Source organism: Amblyomma maculatum, chromosome 9 (genome assembly GCF_055883805.1).
Source record: "Amblyomma maculatum isolate TAMU_Amacu chromosome 9, ASM5588380v1, whole genome shotgun sequence".
NCBI lineage: Eukaryota > Metazoa > Arthropoda > Arachnida > Ixodida > Ixodidae > Amblyomma > Amblyomma maculatum.
In genome coordinates, this window is record NC_139352.1 from 128,646,642 (window position 1) to 128,667,202 (window position 20,561).

Here is a 20,561-nt window from a genome sequence, read left to right on the forward strand (position 1 = left end):
GGCCTTGACAGCACAGATGAGAGTTCTTCGAAAGAGGACATCTGGCTTTATAGCCCCAACACAGGTAGGGCCAATTAGTGGGGGCTCGCACCATAGTATGCATCCTGGCCTACCCAATGCTTGGGCAACGCGTTTGTCCGTTTTAGAGCTGTGATCGGGCCCAAAGTGCGAGTCATCTTCTTCGCCACGCATCATGAGCTACGCAACCACTCGTACTTAATCCGGGGTATATCGCTGTCGTGACAGCGGCAGATCGGGACTCGGGACTTCCCACGAAAATGAGGGTCAGTCCCGCAAAATACGGGACGGTTGGGAGCCCTAACTGACACAAGCCCAGCTACAAGTGCTTCTCTTCACTGCTTGCCTCATGGTGAACTCACAGACCTCATTCGGATACACTGGATTAGAGATTTTTTATCCTAGCCCTTGTCGAAACGTTGGCTCGCGAAATGAGGCTCCCCTCAACCATTGTTCGGTTCCCTTTCCTACTGCGCAGAAACCTTCTTCCCCTCGTTCAACACTAACCGACAGTAACATTTGACAGCCACGTATGTTGCCCCTTTTAAGAGCGTCAGCTCTCTTTGCTAACTCCGTCACTCTCAGATTCAAGATGGCATCCAAGTCACGTGATCACAGCTACAGCAATGCTGTAACATTGCATATATGCAATGCTGTAACATTGCATATATGCAATGCAATATGCAATGCTACCATTGACCGCCCATACAATGGATCGAGTCCACCACCTTTCAACGAACACTTAAACAAAAATTCCTGCAAGCAGTGCGTTCAAAACAAGAAAAAAATGCTGCAGGAACGAACGCTGACGCGGCGGACACAATGCGCATTTTTAAAACTCCTCAAATTACTCGGGAAATTAACAATTTAAATTTTCGGTTATCACAGTCGGTTGATTAGTCTTAACAGAGAGTTCGAAGCAGCGAGCAAGACGATGCCACTTCAGTTTTTGAAACGAACAATAACTGATTTTCAAAAGCTGTGCAGCGCTAGGAAATGCGACGTATTTCTTTTTTTTTTTTCATCCTCATCATCATCATCAGCCTACTGTAGGGGCGAAGGCCTCTCCCATATTCTCCTATTAACCCGGTCCTGTTCTAGCTGCATCCACTTGGCCTATGCGAACTTCTTAACCTCATCCGCCCATCTAACTTTCTGCCGCCCCCTGCTACGCCTTGAAATCCAATTGGTTACTTTTAGAGACCATCAGTTATCCTCTCTTCGAACTACATGCTCTGCCCATGCGTCAGTAACTTGAGCTATTTCTCTGACCCAATCTGCACGCTTCCTATCTCTTAACGTTGCACCTACCATTTCTCGTTCCCGAGGGCATCGCATAAGGAGGGGGCGTACTGGACACCATTTCGGCGAACTTTTTGCGCAAGAAACAAACTCAACGCAAAAGAAGCGCAGGACGCAGGAAGAAGCAACGTCAGGTGATGACGTAACCAGGTGGCGGGTTCGACTGCCATCTCACAACATCTGCACAAGTTGGAAGTTCCTGCATCCGACCTAACCTGACGAGAACACAGTCGAATCGAACACCGGAAGTGCGCGAACAAGGCACATTAAAAGTTCGTTAGCATGGAGGCGCCAAAAATGGGCCATCGACTCCGCAACTCTCGACCGCTGATGACAACCGGGTTTTTACAGGTCAGCGCGCTAAGTCGATAAGCCTTTTTTATGTGAAGTGCATGGAGCTCGTTTGGTCGAAAAGGCGTCGCCGTAGCCGTAACCCTGAATTGAGAAAAAACGTGTCGGAGAAAACAAGCAGGATGTGTCAAATTGTGACGTCACTGTTTGTGCAGCGTTTAGGGTGACTTCATACCATTAGCTTCCTGTTTATAGCATGCATCTGCTAGCCAAGTTAGAGGCGAGATCGCGACAAGGATTCCAAATGACTTCATAAGTGAAGGTGTCTACAAAGACTGCGCCCTCTTTTCCCCAAAAACCAACTTAAATAAAAATATTTCAAAACATTTCCGGAATCGAAAACGTGTTAATTAAGGCGCTATCTAAATTTTCGTGGCATTTTCCTTGCCAATGATGCGTAAGACATTCCTGTGTATATATCACAGCGTGATTTTCGCCTACGACTGCTGAATAATTCATAATGAATTTTCTTTTCTCGTCAGTTTGGGTTTCGACAGCCGAGAAATGGCTATGACGTCACAATCATGTCTAGGTTGCACGCAGGATCAAAACAACGTGTTCTTGACGCAGGATGGCTTTAGCGTTGTAGTGAGTTTAAACGATATCTAGCTGTTTTTTTGTTTTTTTAATCCCTCATGTGACGTAGATTTGGCTTTTACGTCAAACCTAGCGCTCTGCTCTTAAAATCGAAACCGCAACTGGTGAAAAAAGGAATACCATTATAAGTTAATCAGCAGACATAGATGAATACAACGCAGTGATCAATGTCTTACGCGCCGTTACAAAGGATAAAACGCGAACCTAAAATTAGGTGTCTGCACTTCTTTCATGCGATGCTTCTAAAGCGTCCCCGTATTGTTTTCGTCTACATCGCCGAATGTGGCATGAAATAATAGCTTTGTCATGCATGCGCTATACGGACTCATGCACTTTCACGAACTGCTCGCACACCTTTAAGGCAGAAAGCTTCGCGCCTTGGTGTTTTAATTTTTTGTTTATTGACATTTCGTTTCTCGCCCGCAAGGTTCGCGCTAATACTTTGTTTTCAAATCGATTCGATTGGAACAACTTTATTTACAGAGTCTTGTAGAACATGTGGGTGGAACGCCTAGTCCGGTAGTCCACTGGATATTGCTGCCACGCTGGCCCTTCCCACCATTCAGAACTTACACACCTTTCTCCATCGTTCTACGTGCCGGTTGAAGAAAGTTTGAACAATAATTAAGTCCCATGGACAGTAAGACCCAGCACGGACTATATATACGACGTAAACTACAGTGCCTGATAGAAAAGGGGAATAAGAGCACTTCTTTTCTCACCTGCATCCCAAGGACACACATTGAGAACCAGTGTCTCGTTTCTATTAGCTGCTGCGATGCCCCGTTCAACGCCGCTTAAAGACCGCTTAAAATGCTTTTCCGTGCACCATGGAGACACAGAAACCGATGAGCTAATTGAAAACCATTGCGAAACAAACGGTCACGCAAGCGTACCTGTCCGCGGCACTGAGGCAAAAATACTGACAAAAGGCTGAGTAAGCGATGCCCATAAAAGGAAACGAAGTACTCACTGCTTAACATGCGCCTACTTCCGGATTCTGGAGAAAGTTTCAGCTCTCCGAGAAGACTGCGCGACTAAGCACAAGAATTACGACAACGGTAAACAGGGAGGATGAAGTAAACGAAACTCATTCAGCGAACGAAACTCCGAGCAAAGCAAACGCTTAGCTCGGCAGCAATGCTTCCATTCCGTCAGCACAAGTGACCCCTCGATTCGTTCCAAGACTCGCCGCTCGGCGGCGCTGTAATCCCGAGCCATCATGCCGCAGCCGAAGGCGCCCAAGAGAGCGAACATTCCTAGCGCTCACTCTGTGAACGGCAGCTGTCGAGGAGGCCTTTCACTAACACACAAATGCTGGCAAACCCTGCAGCCTGTGGCCGCTTTGTTTATCAGGCGTCTGGCACCGTGAAAAAATGCAAATACACAGAGAAGCCCGGCATGGCCTTCTCAGAGGCCAGGCGGCACCTGCTTTTGCAGGCATTTTCTGGGACACGAGGTATTCGAGACGGACGTAAATGTCATTCGCCACGACTAGGACGGCTGCTGCGCTTTCGCAAGTTGACCGCTTTCCAAGTTGAGAAAAAAAGATCCAGATTCGTGTCACTAGGAGTTTACACGGCGACCTACAAATGATTAGAATAGAGCCTTGAATTTATGAGATCTGTTCAGTGAATAACTTCGTCTGCGTCCTGTGTTTCTATCCATTTATTTCGTCGTTTATTTATAATTCATTGTTTGTTTGCTTATTTTTTTTGTCTGCTTATTTACGGTCTCTGATGCTAACAAAAGAAAAGATCCTTCTGTTATATTTCGCAGAAAAAACGTATTTGAGTAATACCTGCAGATTAAACGGTCTTGAAAGCGCATTAAGAACTGTCAATTCACGCGGCCTTTGAACACTATAGGGTAACCTAATGAGTTGCAGAAAGCATATCAATACGCGCGTGATTGACGCCTCAAAGAAGATAATGAAACACAAGTCCCAAATATTTAACTTCCCCGCAACATACTTTCGAACACAGACGCTATAGAGCCGCGTTGCGAAGCTAAAAAAAAGAAAATAAAATAAAATTCAGGTAATTTAACGTCACTGCGTAGATCGCGTGAGTCGCAGGCATCACGCGGGCATTGACTTCCTAACACAGACGAAGCGCAGCCACAGCCAATTGGCAACGTGTGATCGAGAAACGAAAGAGGCCACGTCGCTCAACGACCCACCTCCACTGAAAATTCCTGCTCAAAGTTTCCTTGTTACAGTTTTGTTTTTGTTTTTCGTTTGCTGACGAAAACTGCATTTTTGCATGCGGGCGGTGACGCGAAGTCGAATTCTCTACACTCGCACAATGATCTCCGACGGCCAGAAGCAACGGCAAATTTATCGATGATCGATGTATCAACAAAACCGAAGTTCACCGCAGCAGCGATATCTTAGCTCTTGAAGCCGTTAAGACGCATAAAGCTACGAATGAATATTGTTCAGAAATTATTTCGCATTATAGTGAACAAATTTCTGCGAACGTCGTTTCTGCACGATTAGGCCTAATGTGAGGCCTAAATGATTGCGTTTTCCCCTGACGTTCGTCAACATGCAGGCTGGGGCTCCATGCCGACGCGCAGCTGGCAAACGCCATCTCGGCCGATAGTGTACCACGTAAACAACACCCGCACACACCGTGACACTTGAACGCCCAAATGCCACTGAATACGCCAAGATGTCACTGGGCACCTTTTCTGCCTGTGCCCTTTCGTGGTCTGGCGTGTTTTATTTGGTTTCCTCAAACAAGAGCCCATCCAATGCACGACTCGAAGTCTGTACCATGCTGCACGCTTGATTGGCGCCGACGTTAAACGCTCCAAATGTTAATAAAAGTAAAACGCTCGGCTTGCTGCCGATAGAAGTCCACAGCGAGACTACGACCAGTGCGCTTAACACTAAAGGGATCGAAGCTTCGAACCGTTAAGGGATACTTAAGAGCGACAAAAAGTTAGTTGGGCGCTTAAGCTTAGCCTTAAGAGCACACGCAATAGCGCCTTTAACACTGTCATTTCAATCCGCCAATATTTATATATTTTTAGTTGGCTTTTGGGAAAAGGAAGGTGCAGTATCTGTCATTGTTCTGTGGACACCTGCTGAGGTACACAGTTCTCGGTTCAAATCCCTTTCGAACATTATAGCTTCTCACTTGACCATCAGATCGATGCCACATGGCAAGCGAAATAGCATGCACTCTGAACGCTACACAAAGGGCGCTGCTTTCCAATTCCGATACAAAATCACGTGCATATGTTTTCGGACATATTTTTCTTTTTTTTTTTTTTCGAGACTAGGGTACGGTGACGCCTTTCTGACCGAAAGCATAAAAGGGAGGCGGGGCACGGAAAAGAATCGAAAAAGAAGATAAATCTGAGAAGATAAATTATCCTTGAACCATGTTTCACGAGCGTTAAGCCATCGGTCGCAGTCGCAGTAGCTGCTGCCTCTTCCACCTTAGCACGCCTACACGCTTGGTAGGCCTCTCGGCAACGGGCTAGTCTGGATTCTTGTTCGGCGGTGTCGGCAGCTGCCTGGCACGGCTGCGTTCTCTGCATTTTCAAAAGTGACTTTCTCTAAGCCATGCCGTCTCTTTTTGTCCCGCCGCCTGGTGGACGCACTCGACACTACGCTTGCGGACCTCGGCCGCATTCGCTAAAATGTCATTTTGATCGCGTATTTATCTAGGTTAAACGAAGGAGCGGCGCAGGTGGAACCTCATGAAGATGACAATGTTCAGTGCACAGTGCGATAGTGTGTTGCAGCTGGAACTTTATGAAGACATCGACATTTGCTGCAGAATGATATACTGTTCGGGGTAAAATGTTCGGAGACAGGTGACCTTGAGGTTTGACATAGGGGAAGTAGGGCTTACGCTTTAAAAACAGGAAGAAAAAATTTAAGACCATCGTTCTATATCGAAACAAAACCGCCACATTTATGACGGGCGAGTATATGTACAGGTGCGGCCACAATATTACAAAACACGTTCCTGGTGTTCAAAATTTTCTCACGCTTTCCGCAGTGCCGATACCATATGGGTACTTTGGTGCATAACCTGGCGCACAGCGGCGTGTACTAACTTATCATAGGCCGTTCCTAATATCGGCTAGGTCACGCGTGACTATTTTTCTTTTTATCTCAGAGGTGTGTTCTGTATTATTATGGCGGGGCTGTACGTACAGCCATGAAGCGCAAAGGCCGCCGGACACGTCCGTGACGTGCCGGTGAGGCTATCGTAAAACGCTGGACCCAGTGCACGCCCTAAACATCTCATGCCGGCCGGTGGAAAGCATTTTGCTTTGCGCATGCGCAGAGACAAAAGGGTAAAAAAAAATATTGCAGGAATTTGGCACATTTGCCCTGTGAAAGAGAAAGCTCTAAAAATAGAGTCGAAGCCAGCGAAAGCATCTACGTGGCAACTGCTGCGCTGTCACCGCACAGGAGCATGGCGCCTCCATCTCCATGCTGCATGGCAAGTCTTCGAATGACACCAAAATCTACAGTTGTGACACCGAACAATGTGAGAATTAAGAAGAATGAAATGAATGAAATGTGAAATTAAGAAGAAGAAATGGACATGGGCGGGACATGTAGTGCGAAGAGAGGATAACCGATGGTCGCTGAGGGTAAGAAACTGGATTCCAAGGGAAGGAAAGCGTAGCAGGGGGCGGCAGAAAGTTAGGTGGGCGGATGAGATTAAGTTCGCAAGGGTCAAGTGGATGCAGCTAGCACAGAACCGGGTTAATTGGAGAAATATGGGAGAGGCCTTCGCCCTGCAGTGGGTATAATCAGGCTGATGATGATGATGACAAAACTTCTCGGTGAAAACAAAAAAAAATTATTGGGGACACTTCTTCGTCTACAAGGGTACGAAGCCATAGCGTATACGCTACAAGCCCAGATATAAAGCTCCGTTCTAACCGAGCCATACTTGAACGTGCCTCCGTGGCCTAGGAGCAACGTGAATGCAACGATCCTCCTGGCAGGCTGATCCTGATATCACCTTCCCATATAAAAGGAGAGAGCAGAGTTGGCAAGCTCCTGCCAAACCTAACGTCAGTAAACCCTGTGTCCAAGCGGCCATGCCGGCTGCCAGCTACATGCTCGTGATCTCTCGCTCGCAAAGCAGACGCCGATGCCGGACTTTCTGCTTAACGGGGCCTTTAACGCCATCGGGTTCATAAATTTGCTATCAGCGACAGCGTTCAGGAAGCTATAAAAGCTCCGTGTCCACATTAAGCTGCAAGAGCCCATTGCATTAGTGAATGAGGCCTTGAAGAGCTTCCCTGTGAATAAACTGAGTTAAAACGTCATTAAATAATCAGCAATATACCATGCAGCCCTATTCAATGTGGCTCTAATGTACAACTTTCGTCCACAAATGGCCGCCGATACCACAGCCACCTGGTCGGTCACCATGATGAGAAAGAGCATTTTCCCCACGCAACAAAGAGCCGAAAGAAATGATTGCAAGCACGCTGAAGGACGTTCGCAAACCAGCAAACCTTAGGCACAAAACTGTGCCATAGCTTTTGCATGACAGCCTAGTGGCCGGTTGCAGCTGTTGTACCGGACTGCCTCAACAGGAAGCAGTAAACCACACACACACAAAAAAAAAAAAAAAAAAAAAAAAAAAACGGGACATGAACATGCGACAAGCATTGTCCCCTTCTCTCCCTCGCGGTCTGCCAGCTCCTTTCGAAATATCTTTTTTTTTCCTCCCCTCTGACGATGAAGCCATGTACGAAGCACCACGTGCCGTTTCGTTGACGTCGTTCTACGTCACGGACTGCGGCTTCCCGTTGCGATACACCTATACCAAATGCACGTAACCCAACCCTATCGGAGCCAGGCTGTTCCAACCGGTGTTCCGACATCCCGTCACGCGCTCAGGGCCCACAGCTAGAGGACTCCGATAGACACGCTCGAGTGGCTAGGCACTAAAACCGACGCCGATAGCTTTTGTGGCCAAAGTGCAGCCATCAAACCGATCTGTACAGCCCAACGAAAGTCCCAACGAAGTCTGGGTTCTTTACGCATATCATGCACGAAATGTCCGAAGTCCTAGCAGGAGGTATCGAATACGTAATGGGTCCATGTGACTGGTGTGTGGTCAATGTGAGACACGTAGAAGCGTAGCGAGAGTTGTCAAGGCTCCGGTTATTTGGTCACGTGACCAGTAGGGACGAATAACATGTCGGAAAGACGTGACCTCAAAGAGAAAAGGCGGAGGCACCAATGAGTAATTATACAGACCAACTGGTGGGAGACACCTTCGGGAGAAGAAGCTGTCAGTGGAGACTGCTCAGTAATTTAGTTTGCAGGAGATACCTCCGTGAAATAAGCTCCAGGCAGAATAAGCTCCGCCCTAGACAGAGTTCACTTCACAGCACAGTTTTAATTGAACACCTAGAGTAGACGAATAAAAGAAACATACTCTCAAGTAACCGCCTGCAACGACACACACACACAAGAAGAGGGTATAACGTGACGCCCGGCTCATACCGCAGTCGCTCTATTAAGAGGTGATAAAGCACTGCTGGGTCCAGCTTCCTCATCGCTGCTGCAGTGTAGTGTGCTATGAGAAAATAAATTAAAAAAAAAGCGCGCAAACGAACGGTGGGAATGATTTCTCGTGGGGGTTAGGGCAGGTTCATTAATAATATTGCCCAACGCAAATTGGAACTCGCTCGGGCGATACAGCGCAAGCACGCGAAAAAAAAAAAAAAAGAGCGCACGAGGGTTTCGAGGCGTATATACGTGCGGCGGTCGAGGGGTGATTAAAAGTGCCCGGCAAGTTCCGCCTACCGCGTGTCCACGGTCAAATTAGTAGGCTTATCTCTCGGAACCGAGCGCGTGGAGCTCGTCGGGGAGCTGCGGTGTATACGCAGCAGTGGAAAAAGAGGTTTCTCTTTTCTACTGAGGAACGAAGCGCTTTCTCGTTGTTTTTTCTTGTATGTGTGAAAGTGGTGCAAAACGTATCTGCGCGTCACCGCTGCGGTTACATCGCCGTTATAGCTCTCCCCCTGTACCTGACGTCAAAGAACCAATGTAGACTCTCGGTGCACGCGCGACATTCGCTTCCGACTAGGCCGGAGTTTTAATTAAAGCATTAGAGAAGTTAGCAAGCTGTTACTTTTCTCAAGCCAGCACGTATGCGTGTACTCGGTCGAAAAAGTTCAGGGCAGACTGCTGCGCAAAAAAAAAAAAAAAAAAGACAAAGTTTACCTCACCGCAATCGCGCTAACTACCGGAAACGTCCGCAGGCAACTAGGGAACGTGCAGTGACTACCGGGCCCGCAGGCGAATATAGAGAATGTACATGCTGCATATAGATACCGGGCGACATAGTCGACAGACGCTACTGAAAGAGGAATTTGTTGCCGAGCGGCTGAACGTTTGCCGCAGACTGCATGTATTTCCGTGCCTGCATATGTAGTACGCACTGTTGAAGGCGATTGGGAGCGTGTGACACCAGCAGCCCTTTTTTTTGAAGCGCTGCGACCGACAGCCTAGGAGAATGGGCGACAAAGGCGCATGCGTAATGAGCATGGTTGTCGGCTACTTCTGCAACGGCTCGGTGACAACCATTTTCGCCGGCTCAAGGCGGCAGCGGTTCTGAAATCACGGCGGTCACGTGCACCTAGTTTCCTTTTAAGCATGAAACAGTCTGTGCGTGCATGTATCTACCTGCGTATGCGCCTAACTCTGTGAAAGTGTGTATGCACGTACGTGAAATAATTAGCATATTGAGCAAAGTGCGTAACTGCACTTTATAATACGCGTTTAAGCATTGTGCCTAAATTAGTATGTGAGAAACTGGCATAAGTTTGAGCTTTTTTTTTTTTTTTTTACTTTTCGAACTAAAATATGCCGCTATGAACAAATTGTGCGAAGATCGAGAAAGAGCGCGTCACGCACGCGGTCGATACATGAGATTCAATAATCGTTTCAAGAACGGCTCTATAGCACCGCCTGCTGACATTCATGGAACGCGCGGGCGTTACGCTTCCAGTTTCCGGCGGTTGGACGTGGTGGGATGGGTGGAGTAACCTTGCCACACATGCCTCGCCAGATGCCGTAAACCTTCCATCTTCACGCGATGCGGTGACAGTTCTTCATTTTATAAGTTCTCTGCGCAACATCTGCACTCACCCCACCAAAGCTCGCGGATGGGACCCGTAGAATTCCTGGCGGGTTCAGTTTATCTTTGAGAGAGAGAGAGAGAAATAACATTTATTGCACCCGTCAAAAGGTTGGTGAGGATCCGAGGCGAAGCTCTCTCCCAGCCATGTCCTCCCCCTCAGCCGTCGACCTGGATCCCTTGGATCTGAGCAGCGGTCAGAGCAAGACGGATGACTTCTCGTTGCCCTTTTTCGTCCTGCTTGAGAAGTAGTGCCTCCCAGGACTCATCTGTCCGGTCAGGTTCTCCAAATCTAGGACACGTCCATATCATATGGATCATGTCCGCTATGCCATCGCAACGTTTGCACCTGGGGCTAAAAATTTCCGGGTGCCACTTGCTGTAAAGCTGGGGGTTCGGCAATACTCCAGTCTGTAGATTACGCCACATAACCTCCTCGCTTTTGGTGAGTTGCTTACACGCTTTTGGTAGTACTGATCTGCCTAATTTGTAATGATTTAGGATATCTTGGTAGGTGTTAAGGTCATCGTCGAACTGCAGGGGCTCCTCATAGCGCAAGGGGTACGGGGTTGCGCATAAGTCGTCACTGGGATCCCGGAATGTAGCTAATCCTCGGGCCAGTACGTGCGCTTTCTCGTTCCCCCTCAACCCCTGGTGCGCCGGTGTCCAAATGAGCACGACCTGCTCTGCCGGTGGTGAACCACTGGCCAACACTCTTGCTGCTATGGCCGAAATGCGGCCCGCGTCAAAGTTTCTAATCGCTGATTTCGAGTCTGTAACTATAATTTTGACCTGTTGTTGTGTTAGAACTAGCGCGATGGCCACCTCTTCCGCCTCCGTTGTGGTCGAATTTCTGGTGCTGCAGCATACTACCGAGCCCCCGTCTTCTCTAGTTGCTACTGAAACACGTCCCCTACCGTTCGCGCATTGTGCGGCATCTGTATATAAGACGTCCTGTCTTCCCTCAAAACGGGCTTGCAGCGCTGTTGCTCTATCACTCCTCCGGCTCTCATGGTAAACGGGGTGCATGTTTTTGGGGAGCGGAGGTATTTTTAATTTGTCTCTAACCTGTCTAGGTACTTTTTCTGTACGTCTGGAGCATGCTTGCGGCTCATACCCCAGTTTTTCCAAAATGCTCCGACCAGTACGACTGCGCAGCAGTCTCTGGTATTGTGAAGTCCTTGCAGCTTCAATGAGCTCTTCGAGGGTATTGGAGACCCCTAGTCTCATAATCTTGTTTGTCGATGTATTGGGTGGTAAACCTAGTGCCGTTTTTATCCCTTTACGAATGAGAACGTCAAGTTTCTCCTTTTCTGCCTTGTGAAGCCGTAAATACGGCGCCACGTAGACTATCCTACTGATTATAAAAGACTGGACTAGCCTAAGGAGGTTAGCTTCTTTCATTCCCGCATGTTTGTTTGCGATCCGCTTCAGGAGTCTACAGGTTTGACTGGTGCTAGCGTCTAGCCTCTGTATCGTTTCCGAGTTCCTGGCGTTGGCCTGAATTCGTAATCCCAGAACTCTAATGGTTTCCACCGTTGGTATAACGTTACCGTTGACCCTGAGTGTTATTTTCGGGTTATCCTGCTTTATACGCCTACGATGGGGCGATCGCATTGACGTGAGAACGAGCGCTTCCGATTTCTCGGCCGAACATCTGAGCCCGATCGGTTCTAAGTATCTTTCTATAACTTCGATTGCCCGCTGGAGTGTCTGTTCAATTTCACCGTCACTGCCCCTGCACATCCACAGAGTCAGGTCATCTGCATATAAAGTATGGTGTAGCCCTTGGATTTCGTCTAGTTTTGGGGGGAGACCAATCATGGCGATATTAAACAGCGTCGGGGACAACACCGATCCCTGTTGTGTGGCTTTGTTTCCCAGTCGAATACCTTCTACTGTGTGTCCCCCCATACTGATAGTTGCCGTTCTATCGCTGAGGAAGTCGCGTATGTAGTTGTACGTGCGAACTCCAACATCTAATGCACTGAGATTCTGCAGAATAGCCGAGTGTTTCACGTTGTCAAAAGCTTTTGACACGTCTAGACCAACGATCACCCTGGTGTCTACTGTTGAATTGTGTATGATCTGTTCTTTTAGCTGCAGCATGACATCGCATGCGGCCAAATGCGGTCTAAATCCTATCATGGTGTTCGGATAGATATCGTTGTCCTCCAAAAACCGGTTCAGCCAGGCCTGAACAACATGCTCCATTAGTTTCCCCACGCATGACGTGAGCGAGATCGGACGCAAGTGTTCGAAACCCGGCCGCTTCCCCGGTTTCGGGAGGAATACGAGGTTTGCGGCCTTCCATGTCGCCGGCAGCCTACCGGCCTCCCAACACTCCTGCATGAATGCTGCAAGATGTCGGATCGACGCGTCGTCCAAGTTTCTTAGCATTCGATTGTTGACTCTGTCCGGAGCTGCAGCAGTCTTTGTTCTCAGTCTATTTATTTCTGCCCGGACTTCGGCAACCGTTATCGGGCTATCTAGCTCCGGGTTTTCCTGGCCCTTGTAATCACGCATTTGTTGGTCTATACCCTCTGCACAGTTCAAATACCGGTCTCGGACTTGGGCTATGAGAGTAGCCGCGGTCCCATCAAAGGTATGTATTAGCCTGTGAATTTGCTGCCTGGCCTCCAGTTTAGATTTGTCGGGATCTAGAAGATGCCGAAGTAAGTGCCACGCACTTGCGTTCCCGATATTCCTGTCCAGTTTTTCACAAATGCTGCCCCAGTTTTGCCTCGTTAAAACAAGCGCATATTCTTCAATTTCTTTGTTAAGCACTGCCAATTCTCTGCGCAAGTTCCTATTCCCTCTTTTCTGTGTGAGTCTCGTTTCTAGATCCTTCTTCTTACGCCAGAGCCTGACCATGTGACGGTCTACTCCTTCAATGTTCTCGTCAACCTCCACCTCCTCCGTTGCTTCGTTGACCGACTGAATGACCTTTTTATTCCAATCGTCAATGTTACTTATGCCTTCCTCGTCACCTGTGCGGCCATTTCGGAAAGCCTCCCAGTTCACCAACGTTGCCTTTTTGGTGCGGACGACCGGTGGGCCGTTATCTACTACGATTTCTATAATTTTATTGTCGCTGCCTAGGTTTTCACCTGTGTTGCACCACGTGGCGTAAATGCAGCCTCCGGTTAGAGTTAAGTCCGGAGATGTGTCTATCGAAACGCTGTTACCCTAGCGGGTTGGTGGGTTGGCTTCAGGGGATCCGTCAGAAGCAATAAGCCATTCTGCTGAATGCTGTTCCATAGTTCGCGTCCTTTTACCTGCGTGTATCTATACCCCCATGCCGTGTGATGCGCGTTGAAGTCCCCTACTATCAACAGGGGTCCTCCTTTCGCGATCACTCGCGCTTTGGCGAATAGCTCATTGAAGTTGCATTGACGTTTTTGTCGAGGCGGGCTATATACATTGAGGATGAATAGACTTTTGAATTTTCTTTTTTGTGGGATTATCTCGATTAGTATATGGTCAACATTTGTTGTCCCGGTATTATGCTGCAGCACCGTTATATTCCTTTTGACAAGGGTGACCACTCGCGTGTTGTCATCTCGTCCCGCGTATGATTTGTAACTCGCTAGCTTAGCGTGCTTACTGCACTCCTGCAATGCGATTACTTCGGGTTTGTCAATGTTCGTCAAAAATGTTTCCAGTACCGCGCGTTTGCGACTGAAGCCCCTACAGTTCCACTGCCAAATGGTATTTCTACGGTGATGCAGAGCCATTTTTAACGTTATGAATCTCTTGGTAAACCAACTGAATTCTCTCGTCCCTCCTAGCCATTTCGACCCGCATCTCTGCCATAGCACTGTTCAGGCGTTCTAACGCGGTCATAACTTGTTGTTGGAAAATGTTGTCGTCGTCTTCTTTTTTAGCGAATCGTTTTTCCAATCCTTGGACGCGGGTTTCGAGATCCGGCTCGGGACCTCTTTTCTTTTTTGCAGCAGGAGGACTGTCCCTAGGGGTCTTTTCCTGTTCCTTCTGCGGTGCCTCCGCTACCGGCATTTCGGTCTCCATTGGTTGTGAAATTTTGCCTATCGCAATGATTTGTTCCTGCAGTGCCTTAACTTGCGCCTGTAACAACTGATTCTGTTTTTTTAGAGCCTGAACCTCAGCTGAGTCCTGAGAGTCACTACTCACTCCTTTTGATGGTGTCTGCGGCGGTTTCTGCTGCTGCTGCTGCTGCTGCTGCGGCTGTTGCTTTGGTCGAGAGCCCTCCATTATCGTCTTGGACGACGGCGGCTGCAGTCGCGGGAACGAAGAGGAACGGGTTCTTGTACGGCTCTGGGACCGGTTGTGGGACTCACTACGCCCATCGCGACGACTAAAGCGGACCTGTTGCAGCTTCTTGGCCTCCTCCTCGGCGGCTAGCTTCTGTTTGGCTGCCTCCTCGGCGGCTAATTTTGCTTCCCACTTTCTCTTCTTGATAACGTAGGGTGTACGGAAGAGTTCTTTGCAGCGTCTGTCTCCCGTTAGGTGGCCCTTTCAACATAGGCGACATTGGGGAGTGCACTGGTGATCTTCGGGCGGCGATACCACCCCACAACCACGGCACTTAGGTTTTTCACTATCGCACACATCTGAGCGATGACCAAGTTCCCCACATCTGAAGCAAACTTCATATCTTTTTTTGAACAATCGACATGGCATAAGCATGCCTTCAATCCTGACAAATCTTGGGACTTCAGGTTCCAAAAAGGTGATAATAATAGTGGAAGTCTTCCCCATCCGCCGCACCCCAGCGACCGTTGGGTTCTGTGGATCCTTCCTCAATGCTCTGAACAACTGTTCTTCCGTGAATGTATCACAGATCCCATGGACGACTCCTCGGCCGCAATCTCCGGTGCGATCAGATTGGCCACCACTTCATGCTCTTTGTCATCGAGTTTAAAGCAACGGATTGCGGCTACCTTTACGCCTCGACTAAAGTCCAAGGAATGAAAGAGCACCGTACCTTGCTTTACGTTGACACACCATGAGTCCAGCTCCGACCAGCTGATTCCGGCAGCCATGGCGAGGGCCTGACTAAGCAGCGGGCCCGACGTGCGTTTAATGACGGCTAGACCTTCACGAGGCCTAATAATCACCTCGATACCTTCTTCCGGGAACCTCGGAAGATTCATAGCTATTGACCGTTCAGCCAATTTTCTTCTAGTTGCTTTAGCAGCGCCATGAGCGGCTTCCCCGTTTGGAACGCGGTGTTGCACCACCTTGTCCTCCTTGGAATCATTCAGAAGCGTCCGCTTGGTTTTCGATTCAACCTTTTTCCTGAGCGTTTGTACCCAGGTGCTGTCGTAGTCTTCTGGATCGAGGTCAGTACCTTCTACGGTCACGTGCATCGTCATTTTTGGTCCGCAAGCGCGGCGGTAGACCAGCGGTGAAGGGGCATCCGGGCCGGTCTCCTCGGCCGAAGCCGCGCTAGGCCAAACGGGCGCTAGCGTTTCGCAGGTGGTCCGCACAAGACCGACAATAAAAACCAAACTGCTGCACTCACAGTCACAAATTCGGTGTCCACAAGATCACGACGCCTTCCGACGCACAATGGCACCACTGAAACCAAATTCCGGTGAAAATTTCTGGCACATCGAGACAAAAAGTGTGGAGCCGACGCAAAACGCGTCCGCATTCCTCAGCCCCTGGTTGCCAACCTCAGTTTATCTTTGAAGCATATGGTTTAACCGATGAGCTTTTGTTGCGTTATTGCTATATGCGACGATACACGATACTTGCTTTTCACGTATAGCTACCATTCCGCCTTATCATAACATAGAGTTCACTGCGAAAAACAAAATACTATAGACAACCTTGACATCATTGCACACAGACGGAGACGTTTCGATATTCACTTAAAATAACCATACCCGTATATTACCCGTGTAGGTATACTGCGCCTTGTCATACGTTCCCTTGAATGAGGCCGGTGAGCCGTTTGCAAATGCGAACATTTTTCAACACCCTATAGGTGCGAGGATAGTTTGAAACTGAAGCTAAGCTATAGAGCTTAGTCATAGCCTCCCGTGTTATGTTATGAAGAAAGGCGAGGGGGCTCAGCTGTCTCGTTTTGTACAGCTACCTGAGGTGCGCGTTTCTTAAGGAAACTGATGAAGGGAAAAGCAATTGCTCACACAGACTATGCGCCCGGCCTTAGAGCGTGCGTGGCCGCATCGAGAGCATCTGTGCTCGGCATGCGGTGGTGTCGCTGGCTCAGAGTCTAAGCTGACCTTCCTACTAGCTTAACCTAATCTTAACCGATCGAAATTTTCAAGCAAGCCACGAAGGTCACACCCCCAGCAAGTCGCAAACATTCCACAGAGATTAACAGAACGAGACACGTACTAAGTATCTTTTCCGATTAAACAGGGCGGTTTAATTACCAAAGCGATACAAGTGCTACAGAAATGCCGCAGCGAAAGATCCCGAATTACTGAAGCCAGGCCTATGCAGAGTGAGCTAATATACAACACATAGGCGTTATTATTATTATTATTATTATTATTATTATTATTATTATTATTATTATTATTATTATTATTATTATTATTATTATTATTATTATTATTATTATTATTATTATTATTATTATTATTATTATATCTGTGTAAACCTTGCGGGAACATTTTTATTCTTATTTGTGCTACATTACCAAGACCAGGTAGTTCCTACGCGCATTAAATTATTGATTTGATTGATTCATTGATTGATATTATTTGCATTCCGTTTATGTAGCACGCTCATATGCCGCCGGAGATCGAACTCGCGGCCCATAGGAGTCATCGGGCGAATACCGAAACCATCGAGCCACAGTGTGTGGATCTTTGCGACTTTTGCGGCAGGTGGTGTGCCGAAACCGCAGACAGAATCACCGTATGAATCTCCTCAGTTGTACGAACGTATGCTTCCCACGGCTATACATAGTCGAACATTTCGTAGGCGCTGCGCGCTCTTTGTTTGAAGGTCTACCACTGCCAGCGAACGAGCACACAGCATGCAGCGCATCTTGGTCGATGGCATGTCACGTGTCGCTGTGACGTCACTTACGCACTTACTCTGTCACAAAATAACATCGCCGTTCAAGCACCAAGAGCCGGCTACGGCTGTAGACTGATAACAGCACTGCCCTCGCTTCAAGAGCAAAACGGCTCATTCTAGGCGTGTCCCAATGTACAGTACGGTCCAGTGTTAGAAGGAACATGATATCGCGTGGCCTAAACACATTACAAAACACTGCCGCCGATTACTGGCAAGAATGGACGGTACCAAGTGCATGCTCGGGAAGAGCAGTCGACCAGCACACACTTACTGCGCATGTACCCGGTGCGATCGTTTGTCGGTGCCTCTCTCGAGAGTGCTTTGTAAAGCGCGACAGCAACGCGGCCTCATGTTCCCTTTAACAGTGGACCGTACTGTACCTTTCAGTGTAAATCGGTGGCCGGCGACAAGCAACGAGAAAGACCCTGCGCGAAGTAAAAATAGCTGAGGCGCGAGGCTTCCTCAGGCGGTTGTCACAGTTACCGCACAGTGTGCTTGGAGAGGGGCGAAAAGGTCAGTATACTGTCGGTGCCCTATAATAAATGTTAGACGAATTCCAGGTGACAGCACGAAGAACTCCGCAGATCGCGGCGCCTATGTGCGTGAGAACAGCACGTTTATATGTGGCATATAGTCGCAGCCTCAAGCATGCACTCTCGAGCACTCTTGATCTGGTTCCACATACAAGTAAAAAAAGTTACAGCTATAAGTGGAACTTCCACTTATACCTGGAACTTTTTTAACGCGTATCTGGAACCAGATTAAGAGTGTAGCATGTACCGAATATGCCGCTACAAGAAGTCTCCGAGTACAAATCTTCACCAGCGTTCTCGACTTCAAACGCAAAGTGAAGTGCGGACAGAAATACTTTCTATTGTGATAATGATGAGCTGCAGTTCGTACAGGAGGCCGCATGTCGCACTCAAAACCAGGGCTATCAGTCCGGCATCACCTCCGGTCAAGAGCGCAAAGGTCACAATGCTCAAACTCGTGCGCCTTCGACAGAGCGATTCGCTTCGTGCAAGTAAAACGATGACCTTAGTACCGACAATGAACGCAACCTTAAAAACAAAGTCCCCACTTGATAGGCGTAACTGGTTCCCAAGTATCCATAACTTACGTGCAGGAATTCCCTGTTACAGACCGCACACCATGCACACAGCCCCGTACACGTCGGAAAAGCTGCGAAAAGTGCCGCACGACTCGGAGAAGGAGGAAACCGTCATCACAGAGGTGCACGTTCTCAGAAGCAAAGCACTGCGCCTATGGCGACTGCGGCGACCGTAGCCGAAGAAAAGAAAAGAAGAGTCAAATCGAAAAGAAAGCGTGACACGCGGAAAGTGTCGTGAACGAGCATTTATGCATTTCGGAGTGCCGAAATGTCGCATTCAATATGCTCGAACGCAGGGCGCGAAAAGAAAAAAAAATAAGTGCAACCTTCGATCGCGCGTTAAGGCGCTAGGCCTACACGCTGTAGCCAACGTGGACATTATGCTATTCCTCTGAGGCTATGCTATTATATAGCCATGCGCGGTCCTACTGCACCATATATTTCGCCTTAAAGCCCTGCCACGCTGCAAATTTAACGTCATTTCTATCGAAACACATTTGTTCAAAATTACATATTTGCTACAACACGAGAAAACATGATGACTATCGATCAAAATTACCTAAAGTATACCAAATGAGCTTGAGGAATTCATTTGCTTGAGATCACCAAGGAAATGTGTTATATTGACACCAGATACTTGATGGGAATATGCACATAAGAAGAAATACGAAAACAATTATAATACTACTCTGCGCGTATAATTTTGCATGAATTAAACACGCCAAATAGCGTTTCATTAAAGGAGACCGGCCCTCGCTACCAGCCAGCATTTAAGCGCGTGGGCCGGCCGCGCCTGCCGCAGTCCATTGCAGCCTACACCGTACTACAGGAGATTTCTTCAAAAAGCATATCAAAATATGTTGACCACTTAAATAATACGCGCTTGAATAAAGTAATGTAAAAAAAAAATTTCTTTACTGAGGATTGCTGATCCGTAACGAGTTTCTGATAGAAGTGATAACGGTGATGCATGCAAATATTTCCGCTGCTAAGGCGTCCCCGAAATTACATCTTTATTTTACAGTGAGACGATTGGGTTGACAATAAGGCAGTTCTACGAATAGACCATTTACTATAGGGCTGAGAAATAGCAAAGCGCTGTCCGCTGGGGGTTCGGTGTGGAACAGTTTAGGCCTAGCGACGATCTAGGGCTTAGGACACGGCCAGAGCGTCGTTGTCCGCCGCTCTCGCAGACACCGTTGCCGTAAGCTCGCGGCATCTGATGCCGCCAAGCATTGCTAATTTTTCGTCTACTTTCTTGATTCGACTGAGGTCGGGCACTTTTTGACGTACCGCTTAACATTGCCACGATGAAACGACCATGTGAAAACGGCACGGGGATGCATATATGCTGCACCGTCAGGCGATACCCTAAAATGTACAAAAGCGCCATCCATAGGCACTGACTATTACACGCGTATTTTCTCGCTGGGCTAGTTGGTTCACGGTATCTTGAGAATATCAGCGCGAACAGAGTATAAGCTAAGGATGGCCACACAGACACAGTGAAAATAACGCTGACGTCCAGCTGTTCATGTGCTGAAGAAGCCACGCTTAATTTCGAAACCAAGTGCCAGCAGGAAATGGAAAAAATTGAGAAGGTAAGAAACCAACACAAATAATCGGCAATACAAGCAGTCGATTGCTCGTGCCGCAGATAAGTTTGCAACTGGCCAAGAGAGAGCTCAGGTTCGTTACATTCGTAGTGATTAGGAGCCTGTTTCTACAGATCATGTATGACGTCTCATTTGCGTTGGTTTCTTAGCTTACCAATATTTTTCTGTTTCCTACTGGCGCTTCGCTTCGTATTTAAGCGAAAAATCTTCATCAAGATAAACAGTTGGAAGTCAGCGCTCTTTTCTCTCCCTCTTTGTCGTCCTCATTTCCGTACTCTGTTCACGCTGCTGCAGAAGATACTATTATACGTGTTGCTCTCGAAACTTGCTTTAATGTGAGCAGTGTACGTAGTGGAATCATGCCAGCTCGTGCCATTTTCGCAC

General features: G+C 48.0%; 1 protein-coding gene across 4 annotated transcripts in view; it reads right to left on the reverse strand.

The window, feature by feature from the left end:
• The window catches only part of LOC146180365 (uncharacterized), a 451,687-nt gene that overhangs the window by 176,872 nt on the left and 254,254 nt on the right, over nucleotides 1-20,561 (reverse strand). The window contains exon 1 of one of the 4 annotated variants that reach the window (XM_084579560.1): nucleotides 18,571-18,682. The exons of the other annotated variants lie outside the window; for them this stretch is intronic. The gene's annotated coding sequence lies outside the window, so the exon portion shown is untranslated. Of the gene's footprint in view, nucleotides 1-18,570; nucleotides 18,683-20,561 lie in introns of those variants that run through there. 4 annotated transcript variants of the gene reach the window in all.